Here is a 20,600-nt window from a genome sequence, read left to right on the forward strand (position 1 = left end):
AAAGCCATCGCCGAAACATTGTACTAAAGTACCAAGGCAGCATAACCACATCAGATATAGTCTCGTTCATAGCGTAATGCGACCGCCGTCGGGCCCGCTCGTAACCGTCTAGCGCAGCTAAAACCGGGCGATTCGGTTTTATACACACCCCCTATAAAAGCAAAAGGACCGGGTATGGTCCCGGATAAGTGGGGGCCTGTATCTTTATATCTGCCCCCCTGCGGCCCCCACTAGGGCATTATGACCGGGGGGTTCTTTGGACAGCTAAAAGAAATATCCGGTTGCTTACCCGGGCAGCAGCGGGCAGGCGGTAATTCCTCTTCTAAGTATACTTTGCTTATTTACGAGAAGTTTCTCTCACCTCCCGTCGAGTATTGGCACATACGGGTGCCTTTTTAATTAAGGGAAGGGTGTTGTGTAGTAAAAACGCGTTTTACTGGGTTGTTCGTGCTTAGTTTTTTAGAACGTAAAAGTAAGCTTTTACAGAGCTTTAAAAACTTCGCTAAGCCATTATCTCCTTATTGAATATGGCCGTGTATTTTAAGGTGAAAATAATGGATAATTGTTACTTTGTAAAAGTAATACGTTAAAATAATATATACCTATTTCAATCAAAGAAATCTTAGTTTTACGTATTCCATGCGGTTTGTATTGTCTAACGGCTGAAAAACTGTGAACGTTGTAAGACATTCTGTAGTATATCTAGTGACAGCATTGCACCCGTCCACCAACCCGCATTGGAGCAGCGTGGTGGAATATGCTCCAAACCTTCTCCTCAAAGAGAGAGGACGCCTTAGCCCAGCAGTGGGAAATTTACAGGCTGCTAATGTAATTGCGCCCGTGCGAAGTCCACGCGAGTCGCTAGTTATTTATAATACAACAGTATTCCACTAAATTATCTATATCCATACAAATATTAATAGTCGTCTCAGCAAGCTGGGAATGCAACATTTTGTGGACATCCATTGATGACCATGATGTTGATATATTATGTATATTGTATATTTATGACTACATGCGCCAGACATGTTTGTTATATCCCAAAAATATTTAACTATCATGGAGAACTAAAATACAGTTTGAGCTATGCATCTCAGATTAAAAGGAATAAACCTTTCCTACTTAAATTCAAAATGTGGTAAATAATATTCTTAGTACATTACTAAAGTAAGGTTGCCTACAATGTCTCTCTGTCTTAAAACCAGCCTTTGACACATAAATATAAGAATTCATATTGTAATAATCATTGATTTTAAATTTCGAAGTACAAGATCTCTTACGAATTTGTAAGAAAATATTACTCTTCTCTCTACTAATCAAATTACTTTATCTTACAAACTAATAAAAATATAAAGGATTTTTTGAACGTTTCAAAATTTAATTATTTTCCCGCCTTTAAAACCAGCCACTAACGCTACATTTCAGCAATAAAAAATATATGGTTGTGTGCTTGGTAAGTTCCAAAATCACCTTTTACCCTACCATAATATAAAGTTTTATTCCTACATTATTTTATACAGAAAGGAATCCACATACTTTTGATTATTATTTTGTAAAAACTCTATTACTTTCTGTTTTCCTAGTACTCAGAAGCATAGTCGGTGACATTCATACGCACCTGGTATCATAGTTTTCATATTGTCAATAAATTTGTGTATATTGTAAACGAATAAATAGGTTATTTTGTGAATGTTTTGTGAACGTTTCTAGTCTTCCGTAATTACTTACATCTATTTCCCACTAAAAAGAAAAAGCTAACGCTGCAGGAAGAGTATGGCAATAACATACTTTATTATCAGTAATTGAGCTCCCGTGGTTCCTGTTGCCCTAGTGTTTTATTATGCGTTCAAGAAATTGAGTTTGCCCTGGTATAAAGAGGATTTTTTTACAATTGTCCGTAATTTGCTTACATCATTTTTTTATGAAAAATTAAAAATATTTTTAATCAAATATATATGTACCAAAATATGTATTTTTTATAAAATCTTAGGTCTTTTGAGTCTCATCTCCGTTTAAGATCTACAAATTAATGTGTAATTAAAATTAACTTTCTTCAAAATAATTATTATCAACCTCAACCTATTGAATAATGGTATGCATTGAATGAAATATCCATTTTTTTTAATTAATTTTTTTATAATAAATATTTCTTGTTCTAGTATATTTTCTATTATTCGTGCTTATTTAGTAACTAATAAAATATATAAACAACATTTCATAGTCATAAATTATAATAATACTAGTGTTTTTTTTTATTTGTAAAGAAGAAAGAAAACAGCATTACATAATTACAACAAGTTGAATTGAATATTAAGTTGAATTGCAATGAGACCAAGTAAATATAATAATTGATAAAAACAAATCTGAAATAAATATTTTATAACACGATGTTGTCTTAAAATAGTTGTCAAGGAAAAGACATCAACGTGTTACTTAAAATAAATAAATCTTTAAGATTGTGATTTTTTAATTGGTTGTTTTATTTTTATGTATTTTTACTAAATTTGAAAATAGTGTTCAGTTATACGAAATAATGTGATGTGTGATGTGTTGTGTATTCACTAATATAATGAGAATGTTTTTGTTTGATTGTTTTAACCTACACATGGACTGATTCTAATTAAATAATGGAAATCCAAAATAGAAAAAGGTTAAATTAATGTACAAATATATGTTAAGTTGATCCTTATAGACGAATATAAAGAATTTTATAACTTCGACGGCTATTTCTAATTGATATAGATTAAAACTATTTTTAATTGTAAGTTCTCAAAAAATCTAAAATAATACCCGCGACTGACGAAAGCTCATCTTAAAATAACTGCTGCTGCTGAATAAATTGAAAAGAAATAGTGATTACTTTGCTTATTTTATAACTTAGATAAAATTTCTACTATAAGATATAAAAAAACTACATTTTTAATTGACATTATTTGTCATATTTGACAATGTCGACTCAACCTAATACTGACAATTTGTAATATTTGTCTTAGATATAACTGTTATTTATAAATTTGTCTGAAAATAATCCATTATTGTTGCTTGTACTAAGAATACTCTATTTAATTTTATCATAAACATTTGTATTATATTACCTCTTTTGTCAATCTATTTTCTTTTTATTTACTTGGTGACTATTAACATGATTTAATTATCAATAAAAAAAATTGTCGACTAAGTGTTTTGTTGGATTGACGAGTTTTTTTTTTAATAAACTAGTTGAATTAAAATACATTTTATGTTATTGGAATTTCTTATTTTAGTTGGATTACGAAATAAGTAAAAGTGGAGTTTGATTTTTGTCAAAAAATCTGTTGCTAAACTTAAGCTGACCTCAAACACTAGGCTAACAGAAATTTCAAAGATAACAACTAATCGGGGACGTTGAATTTTGGGGTTTTCCCGCTAAAGTTCTCAAAGACGTCCTCAAAGGAGGGTGGCGGGTACTAGGGTGGCAGAGAATGGGTGGAGGTTACGGCAAACTTTGCCTCCGTGGCTATTCGCAGTAGGCGGGAAGGCTGCTACTTTCGCCTTTTGCTGTCACGCGGCACTTTAGGGACGTACACACGTAATGTTAAAGTAGCGTTATATGCCAAGTTTCTAGTGTAGTGGGTAGTCATATGCGATGTTTATAATATCTGCATCGCTTACGGTGCGCTTTCCACAATGTGCCTTTCGTTAGAAGATTTTCATTGTTTAGATTCACCCTGACTACTTTTTAAAACCATTTTCAGCTATAATAACGACGGAACTCTCGTGATATTTTTATGCGGTTTATAGTTTTCAACAGAAACAGATAAACAACAATACTAATTAAATATTTTTTTTTAATTAATTGTAATATATATAGTTTATCTCGGTGCTTTCATGTTACATGTAATATGGTCTTGAACAATGCCATGGCTACCTCTTTTTATTCCTGTTATTTTGGTCAGTATTTTTTGTCACGTAGTGCATTATACCTCTTGTATATACTTTTGAAAAGTACAATAAAAAACAATCATGTAGCAATAATATTGTGAAACAAAGTTAATAAATCACAATCAGTGATAACACTGTGTAGAATTGTGGTCTAATCTAACGCTAATATTTCAGATGGTTATTTTTTTAAGTTTTAAAAGATCTTTCAGAAAAAAACCTTTTTTTACTTTTTAAGGTCGCTGCATTCACGAATAAAAAGGATTTTTAGTTTAGAAGTTAATTATATACATACATGCCTCGCCTCTTAAAAAATAAAACATAACATTTAGCAATAATACATAGCAATTAATATACCGGAATGTTTAGAGAAAAGCTCTCTGGAGATCTATTTGCACGCACTACCCGAGCCTAATCCACAAAGTTTTATATAACCCTAAGTCTACATAAAGGTCAAAACGCTGAAAATGGGTTATATAGGCCCCTAACATCGAGGGCCTCTAAGGGTCTAGCAGACCCAAAAAAGTATATAACCCGTAGGTACCAGGGGTCCATATAAGAGAGGCGTCTTGTGCCTTCGAGCCAGGGAAATGTTAAGAAGGGTCTGGGGTGGAACCCTCCCTTCCGGAGGGTGGTTGGGTGTTGGGGAAAAAATTCAGACGACCGTACCCTTGGTACGACCCGCTGCCGTCTGCGTAATTAGTGATGCGGCGGGCTGGGTACGTGTCGATATATTAGATCGATATTTTTATATTTTAAGTTACACATCGATATTAATTTACCAGTATCGAAATATTCTAAATATATTATTATTTATAATGTAAAATACTTATTATGTATGTAAATTTATCTTTAAGCACACTATATAATAGTTTAAAATTATTCACTGATTTCATAATGTTAAACAAAAAGTTATATTTTATTACTAAGTTAACCGTAACTGTTCAAATTATTATTATTTTATTAATTAATCCGATTTCACTTGCATTAATTATCGAGGAATAGAAAGAACTTACATATTTTCATTTACTATTAACAGTTTAAAACATATTTGAAATTAGAATTAACATAAAAATATTATAAATAAAATATTATTCATTTTAAATTCTTGCAAATTCACATTTATCGATATACGTACTTGAACAGCCCTAGAGATTATGACAAGATACAGGGCAGGGCTGCTAACGACGAGCGGAGAACTGTCAAAAGATCCTACAGTAATGTTATTATAACTTTTTCTAGACTATACATGTATGCTGAAGGCGAATGTACATAATGAAATACATAAAATACTCAATCGCTTGAAAATTTTGGTTAATTTAATATTAAATATTCCCTGATACCAAATGATAACGTGTTACATTCTATACTGTAATTCTGTACCTCCAGCAAATAATATCACTGGATTTAAATTTTTTATAAGACTGAATAACACACAGGTCTCTTCTACTAGTAAAAATAGTTCCTAGAACCAGGTAACTTACGCTACTTCGAGATCTCATTTGCATCTTACCTGAAAAAGAAAATAAACTATTAATAAATGCTCCATGATTTTTTATTTAAGTTTTCCACAGAGACAGACACAGATGATTTAATTTATCTTAAACATATATTATAATTGTTCTAATACTTTAATATAACGTAACGCGGTATTATTTTTAATTGTATTATATTTATCTATCGGCGGAAATGTATATTTCATTGCACCAATCAATGAAATTTACTTTTATTGATTACTTAAATATAAAAAATGTCAACTAACTAGGTACTGTACAATCGATCTGTGAAATTTGACTTGTATCTTCTAATGATATAAAATAAATACTTAAAATGTGTTTAAAGAAGTATGTATATTATAATATCTCACTTCACGATTAGAAATATACAATAAACTGTAAATCCTGGTGGCCTCGTGTATCTTTACATTTTGAAGAGGTTTGTATTTATTCCACCAGACCGCTCTAATCCGCGTGTGTGGGTATACATGTGGAAGATTTCTATAAGACATATGCATGTTTCATCGCAAGATTCACTACCGGCGAGGAGATTAGACAAAAATAATCACAGAAAAATTAGATAGCGCTCGATTAATTAGAACCCAAAGTAAAACGTCAAGCCATAATTCCTTTATAATCAAGTTATTACCAACTATACAAATTCGTGACATAATTAGAAATCCTTATATTTTATACAATTACCATTAAAAAAATTTTAAACTCGATATCTAAACCTTATATAAACTATTTTTAACCAGCTTAACTAGATCTCTAAGTTCATTATTTGAATAGGATACGTTTTCCCATTGATAAGAGGTATACGGTATTATCCACCCATTTTATAATTAACACTTTGGCTTTGGCCGTTACAATTTCGAGGGTAACAGGGTAGCTAGTACAAACTTGATATTCAGATAGAATCGTTTTAATCGTACCACTTTGTTAAATACAAAAATGTTTTTAAAAATGTGTAAAATTTTATAAATCTCCAGTGAAATCATTTTATTCAAAAATAGGTGACTTGCGATTTGAAAGATCGCTGATATATTTTTAATTTCTGTTTTTTGTTGAGTTTGACTAACCTTGACCTTAAGGAAACTTTTCTGGTAGGAAAATCAAAGTTAGGATACATTTTTTTTTTAAATTCACTCAAACCTTTTAAAAATATAACTACATTAACGCTACCGATGGTATCCATATAAATTTTACCTTAAAAATCCGCAAATACGAACCGGTCCTTCGGAAGGGTCCGAAAGGGATTTGCCTTGGGTTGGGCCTTTCGAGCCCACACTTATACAAAATGTCCAATATGGATTCGACCCTCGGGCTCTAAACATGCCTAAGAGAACCCAGTAAACAAAGAAGTTTGTTGCCTCGCTGATATGCTGTCCTAGTACGATAAACATCTCTGTCCTTTACATATAATATGTACCTTGTATAATCTTACCAATATATGTATTATATGCGACTTATTCAACAAATTATGTCTAAAAATATAAGTTATATTATATATGTAATAAACAATATTTATATTTATAAATTTGTAAATAAATATAATATTTGGATAATATGAATGTTCTTTTATATTATTTTTCCAATACTCATAAAAGAGAAAATCAACAAAACAAGTAACAAAGAAAACACGCTCGAAAACAAAACACTAAGAGAAATATTAGGAAAAAAACTCATTACAAAGATCATATGCGGCCTAATTGGTTCCAGCGCGCGAGAACACAATCCCTCATTCGTATTACGTACCTACGGACGTTTGTTGTGATACGGTTTTATATTATAGACAGCTATACGAAGCGATACTATAGCTAATAAATCATGTTATTGTATATAATTTTGAATAAAACAAAATAATTATGTTATGTGAAATTATGAAGTATAAATAATAAAATTAAAAGTTTAAGTCAATCGAATACATTTAAATTTGTATATATACAGCTGGACAATCAACAATTACTAACTTAATATTTTGCCAAGATACAAATTTCATTAAATAATGAAGAGCCTACTGCCATCAAATGCGCAAACTGATCAATATAATAATTACGAATTATTAAAAAACGTATATAACATTAATTTTATGTAAATCGAATGCTCCGACGTAAGTATACGTTGTTTTGAGGTGCAGCTACGCGTCATATTTTTACCTTCTCGGCAAAAAAGTCTTCTTTGATATAAGACCGGTGCTTTATCGTGAAGAGTTATAAATAGTGTGCGGAGCACGCGAACCTTCTATATACCAGTACTAGACCCTTCGTACCCTCGTCTCTAACAAGATAACAACCATATCGGGTGAAACGAAACTAAGGGAAAAGTATTTGTAGAAGCCGGCATTAGGACGAAATTGGGTCACATTATATATATATAAATTAACTTGTACGTATGTTTTCGAGTTTTGATATATGGTGGAATTATTTCTTTCTTATGTCGTCGACAGGAGCCATGTGTTGGAACCATCACCCAATCTTATGGACCTTATACTTCTGCTTAGGTATACATTTTTTACTTTTGTACATAGTCTCCAAACAATTCAAGTTTCCAAATTAATATGACATCTAAAATCAAAACTAAATTACACCTCATTCTCATCAAATGCTTTACAAAGCTTTTTTCTTAATTAATTAAGTCGCAAATTGATTACTTTCGACGGCAGGAAGGAATAAAAAGCGGGTAGGTACTAGGAGCGCAGCGGGCGGTTGGGGGTGCCGCCTTGCGAGTGGGTAATGTGAAAGCAGACACACGAACCCTGCTGCTGGCCCTGTACTCGCTACAGAAAAGTCAACCTCATTTTTTTACCGCATTTTCCAAACTATGTTGATTCTGCAGTACTGAATATCCAAGGCAATTTTTTTTTCTTCTATCGTTAATGTTAATTGGTTTTAATATCCAAACAATACTGTAACCTAAAAATTGTTTCCATTGTAATACTTGTAGAAATAATTTTAAATTACGTATATCTTAAACTGCACATAATTTTTCGATTATGTTAAATTAATCAATACAAGAAGTATAAGTAGTTTATTCTAAAAAAAAAACTAAACTCCCAAAAAGAATTTGTATATAAGAATACGTATGTGGAGATTATGTCCTAAATTTATTAAAAGAAAATAAAGTAAAAAAATATTAATACCTTTTTTTGCGCACCGTACATTTAGACGGCCGGCGTGCCCGGCGTATAGCAGTTATTATTTACCGGCTTTATCATTTCGAAAATTTCATATTCCCAGTACTTGGACGCTTGAGGTTTAAAAGCGTAAGCGTGGGGGGTGTACTTTTTGCCTACAACTCGGTAGTTTACTCGCACGACCAGGGGGTCATGGGGTGTTCGCAGCTAAGGAATAATAAACCGCACTTGCTTAGAACTGCCGTTCGATGTGCCCTACTATGTTATGTCGCCTTAGTACTCGTTGGTAAAATAAGTGTTGTATTTTTGTTTCTTATATGAAGATTTTTTACAGTCTCAATAAGGAGAAAAGGACCCATATTGAAAAGTCAAAATGTGAATTTCCTACCTAATTAATATATATTGAATATTATTTATTAGTTTAAAATTCACTGTTAATACAAAATTATGTCACTAGCAAATAAATACACTAATAAAACTTAAATCGGTTAAAAAGTTTGTATGGTAAATAGCATTTAAAGAGTGAACTGTTCGTCTGTTTGTTGTGCGGGTTATATTCCTTAGGTCATATAGTAAGGTAAATATCATCTAGACACGACCGCTGTCTGTAGCTTTAAAAAGAGAAAGATAGAAAGTGCACTCGGAAAAAGAAGTTTTACAAACAATGGTTCAAACAAAGTAAAGCTAAATGAGCATTTTCTAAATATATGCGTGAGAAAAATTTCCTTGTAGTACGTTTTAGCAATATAGTTAATATTTCCTTTATAATGTTTCAAAATATATTATCAAGTTAGTCGTACAGATCTTCGTTCACTTATTGATATGTGAAATCATTCGTTAGTTCTTGTTCATTAATTCAAACGATATTTTTTAACGTAATTGATATAAATCTCAAATCAAATTCCCCTTACTATGTATAAACTTATCCGTTGACTACGCTTTCGATACAAATAAATCAGGCAACGCGTTGAATTGTTGACCCTCTCTTTTTACGCTGCATTAAGTGGATAGTATGATATAGCCGTAGGATGACGTCTGACTGTGAGAGATAAATTTTCAATTAAATATCCAGGCATGAGACCTTTTGTTAATACAATCTTCCCTAATTCTCTTAGTAATTCTACTATTGTGTCATTATATACGTAAAGTATCGCATTCATTCAAGAAAATCTAAATACTAACGACAGCACACTTGTAAAGATTGTTCAAACTTTATTATTAGATATATTTTGTAACAATACAACAATAATTTAATTCGCTTGACGAACCTTTAATTCCTTAAGTTAAATAAAATGAATAGTAATCAATTAAATATTAAACAAGGGTTTATTGACTATCCTGAAATTATTTAAATACTATCAGTAACGAAATGTACAGCAATGACAATATTGTAACATTGTACATGTAGTATAGTGGATCTTAATACAAGTCGGCGCCGGCTAACCCATCGGGGTCTCCAGTATTTTTAATGAAAGCTGCGGCGTCGGGCGGGCGTACGGTGCCGTATTAATCTTAGCAACGGACGTCCTAGCCTCCTGTGCGCCCCTGCTCGCCTGGTAGGTGGCAAGAAGGATCCCCGCAGAGGGGAAAAGTTTTTCGATTTTTCTCTATTTTTCCTATTTTTTTTTCAACATACATTATGCAGCCTTCGAAAATCGAACGCTAGTTAGTTAGACTGAAAAACCTTATTAGCTAATGCATTAAAAATACTTCTCATTAGTTGAATTATTTATCTCATTAAAATATTTAACTAATACAATTAATAAACACATCATTTAATTAATACAAGAAATATGTTATAATCAGTTGTGAAACAAATGAATAAAACGTCATTGTATAAAGGAAAAAAATGACATCATTAATCACATACAGATAGACTTTGTTCTACAATTATTAAAAAAAAAAACTAATCTTTCATTCAAAAAGAATATTCCCTCCCAACTCACACATGTCATATGCACCGATGCAGCTACGTATACATGCAGAAATGTAAAAAAAACTAGAGCAGCTTGTCAGACTAATCAAGGATCCGTATTAAAGGAAATAGAAAAATTATTTTCACAATGGCATGGCGTGTCCTTTTAGTAATCATTGTTTTTAATGGACACAAAAACAAGTGGCAATCTCCGCACGACGTCCGAGCACGGAATCACGTGTCAATAGAAGAATCGGCCGTTTATTTTTCATTTCACTGGGAAACGAGGAAATTACGAGCGGGTAAAAAATACGTCTCGATCTTCGCCGACAAAAAAAAATCCGCCGAAAAGGAAGCGAGCGACCATTAGGGTATTATCGGGGTAAAAAGGGCGGAGGGGAAAAATCAGAAAAAAATTGCTCGGTGCCCACCCTTTCCTTTTCGTGAGCGTCGCCTGTACCTCCCCCGGCCTTACATTAGACCCCCCGGCCGCTAGGGGGCACCACATGTATGGGAGGCGAATTACATAAACGGCAGGTGAATTTGGAAAATTAAAGTTGGTACACTATGACGTTTGTAGAAGTGGCCACTGGGATTATCACGTTCGGTGGGTCAGATAGCGGTCTAATTGGCCAACGGTGATAAAATAAATCGGGTTAAAGTTGTTACAAACCACATGGTGATTATTTAGTCAACTTTTCTTTTTATGATCAGCCGACATTAAATTAGCAATGTCTATATTTTATTTTTCAATAGAAAAACTAAAGTTTCGTCTGAAATATTTTTTAAACTAAAAATATTCACTCAACGTTAATTTAAAAAAAATAAATCAATATTTTATTCATAAAAATATTGTTATATTTATAATACAAGCTGCATAAAATATTTTAATTTATTTACTAATAAATAATAACTTAGCATTAGTAAAACGAAGACTCAGGGCGTCAATATCAAAATAATTCATATGTGACAATAATTAAGAGGTTTCTGTCCCTCCACCACCCTCTGAGGGTGTCATTTCCCTCATAAGTACAAGCGTGGGTGTGCGGATTCCTTATAAGAGATTATATTTAGGCATTGGCATTTCATGCAATCTAACTACGTAGTTATACATAGCGTAACCTCATCTCTAAATGCAACGCGGTACACGCTATGCTGTGCGGTTTTAACATTAGTGAATAAGCTAGGCCGATGGAAAACGTATTTTGCTCATAAATATAAACTAAAAGTAACACAATCTATGTATATATATATATATATATATGTACAATCTGCATTCCTATAACATAGTTGATGATAATTCTTACTATAAACAAAATATTAAAAATAAAATTAACGAGGGTTTTTTTTAAACTACGTCTCTTGTACAAAGGATTTTGAAAATTGTTTTTGAAAAAAAAAATTCACAAAAAAATTCAAAATTGTTTTGTTGTTTATACTATTATGTCATTTTAATGGTTACGAACCAGGCACGCATAACGCACGAGGAGCACTAATTTGAGGGAGTAAATAGCGAACGCACCTACGACGGGTCCGAAATGATTATTTAATAGTAACCCTCCCAGCCCCACAGCCGCAAGGGGGAACCGACACCCTAGAAAAAGTTTTGCCACCGCGTCTATCAAACTAGAACCCGAACAATGAAAGGCGTGGAACGGCACACAAATATTTCCGATAAAAGGAGTAGGGGGGGGCGAGACAACAGTATCGAAATTAGCGGAGACCCTATGTGTGATAATGCCTAATGGATAATGTGAAGAAAAGTAGGCCGTCGAAAGTATAGTTATTCTTAGACTAACTACGTGATTTTAAAGTTAATCAAATCCTTGTTGTAAGCAATTTTATATTGCATGAAAATGAGCGAGTCTAATGGAACTCAATGTAAACGCAATCCTTTTAAATCTGCAAGGAAGATTTATATATATATTTGTTAATCCGTAATTACAGATATATTACAAATATATTTTTATTTGCACGTTTGGATACTTTTAAATAAATGACGTAATAAATGTTACGTAAAAATAATATAAGTAAAAATAATTATCATTAAATAGTTTTTTTTTTTGTCAAACATTATAATTGCTTTATAATCTATAATTATTAAAAAAAAAAACAAATCAACTAAATTATTTTTTATTCAGATACTAGGAGCGTACGGATAGGTTCGTTTTATCCATAAATATCTAGCAACTAGGATAACATAAGCTATAAGATATACAACATTAGCAAAGGCCGGGTCGGCCCGCGACGCTGTCAGTGCAGATTATATGGGGTTGAGTTGTAGCAAGGGCTCCCGCGGGTGAGGCTGGGACCGAACTACCAAGAGATCATAACTTTTAAAGAGAATTAGGATGAGGCAAAAGCAAAATCACCTCAACAAACTATCCCAATAGGTTATTTTTTTAAGCTACAATATAAACTGTAATGCAGTTAAGATTAAAACAGTTTAGCGACTTTTTTATTCAATTTGGTATGTAGTTATTTTGAAATTTTATTATCAAACTTAGTAATATTTTTATGTTTGTATCCACCCATCCAATATGTATAATATGACTTAAGAATCAACATCTTGCGGCTCCAGCTGATTATCAAAACATTCTGAGGTATCGCTGACATTTGTGCTATAATAATAAATACTATTGAATTATTAATTTATAAATATACAAGCTTCTACCCACGTATGAGAGGATACGGGTCAGGTATTAAGCAGGCATCTTTATCCCAAAGTTTTTGAGTGACGTAATGACAAAAGATCCAAACTAACATCACATATTAATATTTGTGGGATAACAGGAATTAAATTGAAAATTTTTATTAGAGCATCGAAAATCTCATAGTATAGCCAACAAAATAAAGAAATACTAAATACACGCTTCTAATCCATATAATCTTATATATTAGATTTAATAAAAACATACGAAATGTTGTTATACTGGTATGAACATAAAACAAAAAAAAAAATGAATAAGATAAAAATATAATTAATTAATGTAAGTAATTACAATAAGAGTTCTCTTTCAACGAACCTTTGAGGTATCGAGCGGATTACAAGTATTAAGATTCATAGAAAAATAAAATGTTATACCGCATCTGATTTATCAGCGATCTACGCCGTGACGAGCCTAGTCCGTCGGGTCGGGTGCGGTAATGATTTACGCACCCTTAAAACATTTATTGAGGCCCTGAAACTCATTCGAGCCTGATTTTTGTCTGCCCTCGGTCCCCAAACATAGATGTGGGTAGAGCATTATAGTTATTTCTATTTATACTATAAGATATATAGACAAATTTAATTTTATATAATATAATTTATTTACTTCTATAAAAGTAGTTTTTGGAAAAAAATATTGCTGAGAAAAGGCCTACTGAAATATTTTCCCGACGTCAATTATAATTGGTATTAAACACGAATGTATAGATGTCATATGTCTACTTAAATATAAAAAAGAAAATGTATCTAAAAAAAAAAGTAGCAAATATTGTCTATGAAATTTAATTTAACCATAAAGGAAAATAAAAACACACATCGTTATTATTACCCTTCTATCATCGGATAAGATGGGTCCACTATTCATATTAACCCAACGCACAGTATCCAATGAATATTGGACCTTAATACTTTACCGTAGAGTTTTAATTTGTATAAAATTTAAATAGGTCACTACATAAAGGGCAGTAAATAGCCCCATGCATGAACACAAGCACTAAAATCGTTCACCCTTCGTGACATGTCGACCTAATCACGAACTAACTTTTCTAATGTTTTAAAATTGATTTCATTCAAGAATAATGCTCTTTATACATGTATTTATCAACTATAAAGCCTTATGTACATTGACTACATATCAAAAATCATTTACTGTTTGCGAAAAAAACTTTATTGTACATCTAAAGTTATAATTTGTAAATTGCTTCGAAATACAGTCCAACACTTTAAAGGACATGCAAAAATACACTTTATGAAATTAAATAAAAAATACTTAATTGATTACGACGGTGTACACTTGTTATTAAAAAAGGATAACAGGAATTAATGCAGTAAAGGATTATTACAAATTCTTTAACAATAAGTGCATGTAATCAATTCATATAAATTATTGAGAAAAATTGTATAGAAATCTAAGTTGTGTTTATATTCATTTAATCGGCGAGCTGCGTTGGCGAACATAAATTATAAAACAGTTAGTTTCTTTAGACGGTTTACCCCTAATTTTCCAGATATAAAGATAAATATATAAAAACTCAACCTCGAGATAGTTCATAAAGTTTAATAAATTGTAAGTATTTTTCCCACTTGTATGGGTGCGACTACATGCAGCGCGATGCCTACAATCTCAGCCATTACTGCGACATGGCACAGAACCTCATTCCTTTAAAGTCGGTTACCCTTATTTTCGGTTGGTTAATTCTGTTGCGTGTAGACACCTCGCGAGTTACTAGGCGCTAAAACTAGGTGTGGAGGTGGGCGGTAGCTCCTTCCCATCGCTCCTAGTACGGTAGGCAACGTTTTTACTCTTTATTTCGTATTTTAACCTCTATGTGTAGCATGATAAGGAACAGGGGTTCATACTTAGGTGGAAAGTTGTACGTGCGGTGAGTTACTGCGGCGCCCTGCAGGCGGGCTCGCGACTAATTCCGTTAAAATTCTCAGTACGCTATGCTCGCCTGGTAGCGGTAAGCAGGGTAAACGAGGGGGCTGGCATCCACCCGGGTCTTAAGGTACGGGTTACACGGTAATGCTATACGCCTTTTATAAATTAATTTACCACAGATAATGAAAGAAAAAAAACTAAAACGTAGCAAAATAAAACTAGCGGAAATTCGATTTAAAAACATAATATACAGATGTGTTTCAGCAATATCGAACATAAAATACAATAATTCAACAGTATATATTATCAGAATTCATAAAAGAAACGAATTTGCTAATTTCCTACTAGCGGACAGAAGCAAACTCTCATCTAAAGGAAAATGCTTAAATCTTATTCCACTACGTTTATTCAGTGTGGGTTATTGTATACACGTGACATACAAGATAATTTATCCGACAAAAGTTGCATCGCGATGGTTTCCTTTTCACCACAGAGAACAAATTCAAATTTTAGGTGTTTGCCGAGAAGCAAACTCGCGTCCTTGGATCACGGCCATTGGACTTTGAGCTCTGGGTCATCTCGGCTTATATATTATTTCAGGTTTTAATATATCATTTTAAAAATATACACCAAAAAACATATATCAAATTACTAAACAGCTATTGTATTATAATATTATAATTCAAACACTTTGATTGTATCAATAAGAATTATATTGATTAATTATTCTTTTTACATTAATTATTATTAAGCATTAAAAATAGAGTGTGCCCTAAGCCTTAAACAGCGTTTTGTGACTTAGCCCCAAGTTGGCAACGTGTGCTAGAGATCCACTCGAACCTTAGCTCAAATATATTCTCAACGTTTTCATTTATTAATACCGAATACCCTGCAGCCTAAGAAAGGACTGCATTAAAATGTTCTGTGTTTATTAATATTCGTTTGTGTTCTTCATCTACGTCTATAACACCAAGCAATTGACATAATCGTCGTTATGTTGTTCCACGTTTTTATGGTTAACATCACGTATATTTTCGTTATCATAAATATAAATATAAATATAAATTTAGAAGATCTATAAAGAGCAAAGGAAGCATAAATATTATTATTTTTTATGATATAGGTAGTTAGACGGACAAATGGGCCACCTGATTTTAAATGGTCACCACCTTCTATAGACATTGGCGCTGCAAGAAATATTAACCATTTCTTACATCGCCAATGCACCAAAGACCTTGGGAAATAAGATGTTGTATCCGTTATGCCTGTAGTTACACTGGCTCACCCACCCTTCAAACCGGAACACAACAATATTGAGTACAGCTGTTTGGCGATAGAATATCTGATGAGTGGGTGGTACAAAGCCCTACCACCAAGTATGATTTCTCTAGAACATCATAATTAACTATTAAAAACTTCTACCTTAAGTATATTTCGAATATCCATAATAACAGCCAAAACAGATAAATTGTCACTGAATTTTCATGGCGTCTTTTGTGCTTCATGATTAAAGAAAACAACTTAAGGAAACATGCCTGTGTCCATAAACCCGCATTGGAGTAACGTGGTGGAAATCATTCCAAAAATCTTTCGAGATGATTTTGTTTAATAGATTTATTTATAGATTTTTATTTCAAATTAATCGTAAGAAAATATAAAAATCGATGTAATAACGTCTCTACCAAAGCGTCAAGTGACAGATGGCCGGTCGAATAGAGGCGGTCTGAGATATCTCTTACAATAAGAATTTTTCAATTTTGAATCAAGGATTCTGTCATCATTGTTATATAATAAAGAAGTTACTGCCTAAAGTTTTGGTTTCGATATAATAAACTATTTAAAACGTGTTCTAAATTATATAACGATTAACTAACATTTACATATAAAATATTATTATTATTTATTTTCCGAAATATTCTTCTGTTATAAAGAGGTAAAATTTTATTTCTTTGTAGGGGTATAAATTACTTTATTGCATAACAATAAACATGTATCGTACAAAAGGCGAGTTTAATGTTTAGAATTTTTTTATATAATTATCAATGATTAGACAAAATATTTTCTTTGCAGAAGCTTTAAAGTTGTGCTAGGAGTAAGTACGACAATAACTCAACCGATTTAGAATCGAACGGCCTCTTACGTTGCTACGCGACGCATATCATACGGTACCATACATTTTTTTCTGGACACGTAATAAAAAAGTATTTTTAATATTAATATGAAAAAAATATCGACGCAAAAATCATTCGAGCTTTATTAAAAAAATATACAAATTATTCGTAAAAAAAAAAATCACGAATAGGATTTACTTTTGATAGAACCGTTAAGTTTTTCCCTTGTCCGATAAACTCATTTTCAAATCTCACGATACACACGCGTTCAACACAATGAAACATCAGCTGATTTTTAAACGGACTGTGACAGGGCTCTTTGAACTGTTCATAAAAATGTAGGTCATTAACAATCACATAAAGTGACAATAAATAATCTCTACAGACCAACTAAGAGCATGTGTATTCCATAAATAAACAGTTACCGACTTTAAAACGGGTTTTATTTTTATTCTTATTACAAACGAAATAGGTTTTAAATTCGATTGATTTGTTGCAAATCATATTTAATAGGGATAACTAACCCTAGAAATGTCGTGAGGGCCGAAAAGACCCTCTAGTTAACGAAACGCAGAATCGATCGAAAGGGGGACAAAACTTAATTATGTCATCGTTCAAGGTCGACTGCGATGCATTCGTTCGTGATAAATCTGTCAATCCGTTTGGAAAACTAAATACAGTTCAATGTTAAGTGTAAAATGCGGTGGTAACCACTGATGTTACAGTTTAAAAGAAATATTCAAAATAAATTCAAACTTTAAATGAATGTCAAGGTCATATATTTCACCGTTTTAAATTAATGATTTTTGTATTTAAACAATAATTCGAAAGATTTTTTACTACATTTTAACTATCTAATCGTGCCCAAACAATAATTGTATGGAAGGTCCATAATATTCTTTAAAATAAAAACATTAAAAGCGCAAAAGTGAAACCCATCCAAAAGCGAAATACCACTGGCTGACTCTTCACGAATTCTCTCAGACTATAGGTCCGATTGACTTAAAATTTAGCATAGTTACTCGATACGCGATGTAGACACTCACTAAGAAATAGTTTGGCAATTTAAACTTTAAAATTTGGATGTACAACTAGTATACTTTAAAAAAAATAATTTACTATACCCATTGTTATAGTTACGAATGTATAATATAGCCTTTTTTTTATTTCAGATACAATTTACTTATCATAAGTATTAATATGAATTAGAAAAAAAAACTCATCCAATCAAATACATAAAAACGAAATGAACGTTTTAACGAAGTCCGATACAACTCCAGACATTTCGTTATTTAGACAAAGAGCTAGAACAAGTGAAGATTATCAAAAGAAACATTTTTTATTACAGACAAAAGCTGAAACAATACACATCAAAAGCTCCATTTGTACGTACAATAACATACTGAGCTAGAATTAAACAAACTCCTAATCTCTGACATCAAAGCCGTCGCACGAGCCGCAAGTGCCGGCCGACGAATAAAATAGCCGGTCGTGTTATTAACAGCCCCTGTAGGAAAAAAAAGGGGGGGTGGGTGCGGGCTTAGAGCCACTGGATGTGACATTTAAGCGCAAGTTCGACTATTTTTGTATGTACATACATAAATATATAGAAGTTCATTTTTTAATTATTTCAATGTTTGTACTTTAACGGAATGTAAGCATTTGTTTAAAAAAAAAAGTGATATCTTCATATTACATTCTGTTAATGATATCGACCCAGTAATGTACTAATAAATAATATATGAAGCTTAAATATCGAAACACATTTCATTTTAAATAAGCAAATATTAAATAAGTTAAACATCTTATCAAACTGTAGCAGTCTCGTAAAATCTCTAGTAAGTTTCCTAAGCTAAGTGATTAATCCATCCAGCGATCCTAAATCTGTGTCTTTAGTATTCGAGAAAAAAGTAGGGAGGGACGAATATCCCACGGGGGGGCAGCAATGGACTGAAGGAGCCCCAATCAATCTTACAAGTCGCACTGCGATGGGGAGAGGCACTTTCGGGGGTCGAAGGGACCGTACCCTCTTACGGTCTGCGACTGACCCTTCGGGAGAAACACGGTGGAAAAGGTCGGACCTAAACTCTGAATATTACTGGGTTTAATGCTTGTGATTAATGTACCATTTCCAGAGCTCTCGTTCAGATGAATCAATTTTAAATGAAAAGTCTTTAAGGTGTCTCTCAGTTATTTTATTTTATTTCTAAAAAAAAAAATGCATTTGTTATTTCAGCAAGATTTTAAGAAGACAATATAATAATCTAAAATACGATCCAAGTGATTCGCCCACTCAAAATACATGAGACGAAATAAATATCCTTTGGCACATACAACAGCGAACATTATATGAACCGTCCATCCGCTTCATAATTCCCAACAAACATTATCGTTGGAACGAAAACCTATCGCAAAAAACCGTCAGAAATTGTACTTGCTCAGTTCTCCGTCGGGCATCGTTTTTGTGTCTTGTCTAATACCGTGACGCCCCCTTTGATGAAACCTCGTACCTCCCCACCCAACACCCTCGCCTCAAGCGAGAAAAATGAGTTAGAAAAGATGCGGCGCCCGATTATAGCGTAACGCTCGTCCTTTGTGTGGGACATTCTGAATCAATCGGTCGCAAGGGCCGCCGCTGGCGTCACACGGTTACTTGTCAGGTGCGACCGCCTATAAATCCTGATGGCCTGGTAACGTAAAAAACTTTACCAAGAAATCTCTCACCATTCGTCAGATGAAATCAGTTTTTTATCCTTCAATTTCGACAAGTTTCTCTTAATGTGCGTCATTTCTATTTTTTTGCTAAATTAAAAGATCTTAGAAACGTACACACTCAATTTTTTTGCGTTTTAAATGTTTAATAATTTAAAAATAACTTTCGCCTATGTCATGCGATTCAATAAATTGATTCAGCTTTTCTCTACTTTAATAATAATGAATCATTGTGAATTAATAATTTATTGCTTGAGACACAATAAATGCAGAAATACATACAGTACTCAAAGTTAGTCAAAACATTAGTAAAGTTGGTAAAAATCCATTAATTATTTTTGAAATCAAACATTTTAAAATAATATCAATGAATACTTATTACATTTACAGAGAAAAACAAGAGATATTTCACTAGTTTAATATAACTATTGTAAACTCTTACTACCGTCCAAAAATTTATGTATATTTAATTGTCATTGTTTTGAGACACTGGGTTAGATAAAAGGGTGATGACGAGAAAGACCACGACCTTCTTAATGTTATTTCGGAATATATTAACAAAAATAAAACAGCGAGTAAAACCAGGCGTAGGTAGTTATATTATGAACTCAGTACGTATTGAAGAGAGTTTCCAAATCATAACAAGGGGCACGAGTTCTCTACAAAGGCGCGTTTGTGGGTCGAACAGACCGCCGGCTTTAGCTAGTTCGCAAAGTTTAA

General features: G+C 32.6%; 1 protein-coding gene across 9 annotated transcripts in view; it reads right to left on the bottom strand.

The window, feature by feature from the left end:
- LOC113403506 (uncharacterized protein) overlaps positions 1–20,600 on the bottom strand; it is a 130,455-nt gene that overhangs the window by 45,871 nt on the left and 63,984 nt on the right. The window lies entirely within an intron of this gene.

This window comes from Vanessa tameamea, chromosome 25, assembly GCF_037043105.1.
Source record: "Vanessa tameamea isolate UH-Manoa-2023 chromosome 25, ilVanTame1 primary haplotype, whole genome shotgun sequence".
Lineage (NCBI taxonomy): Eukaryota > Metazoa > Arthropoda > Insecta > Lepidoptera > Nymphalidae > Vanessa > Vanessa tameamea.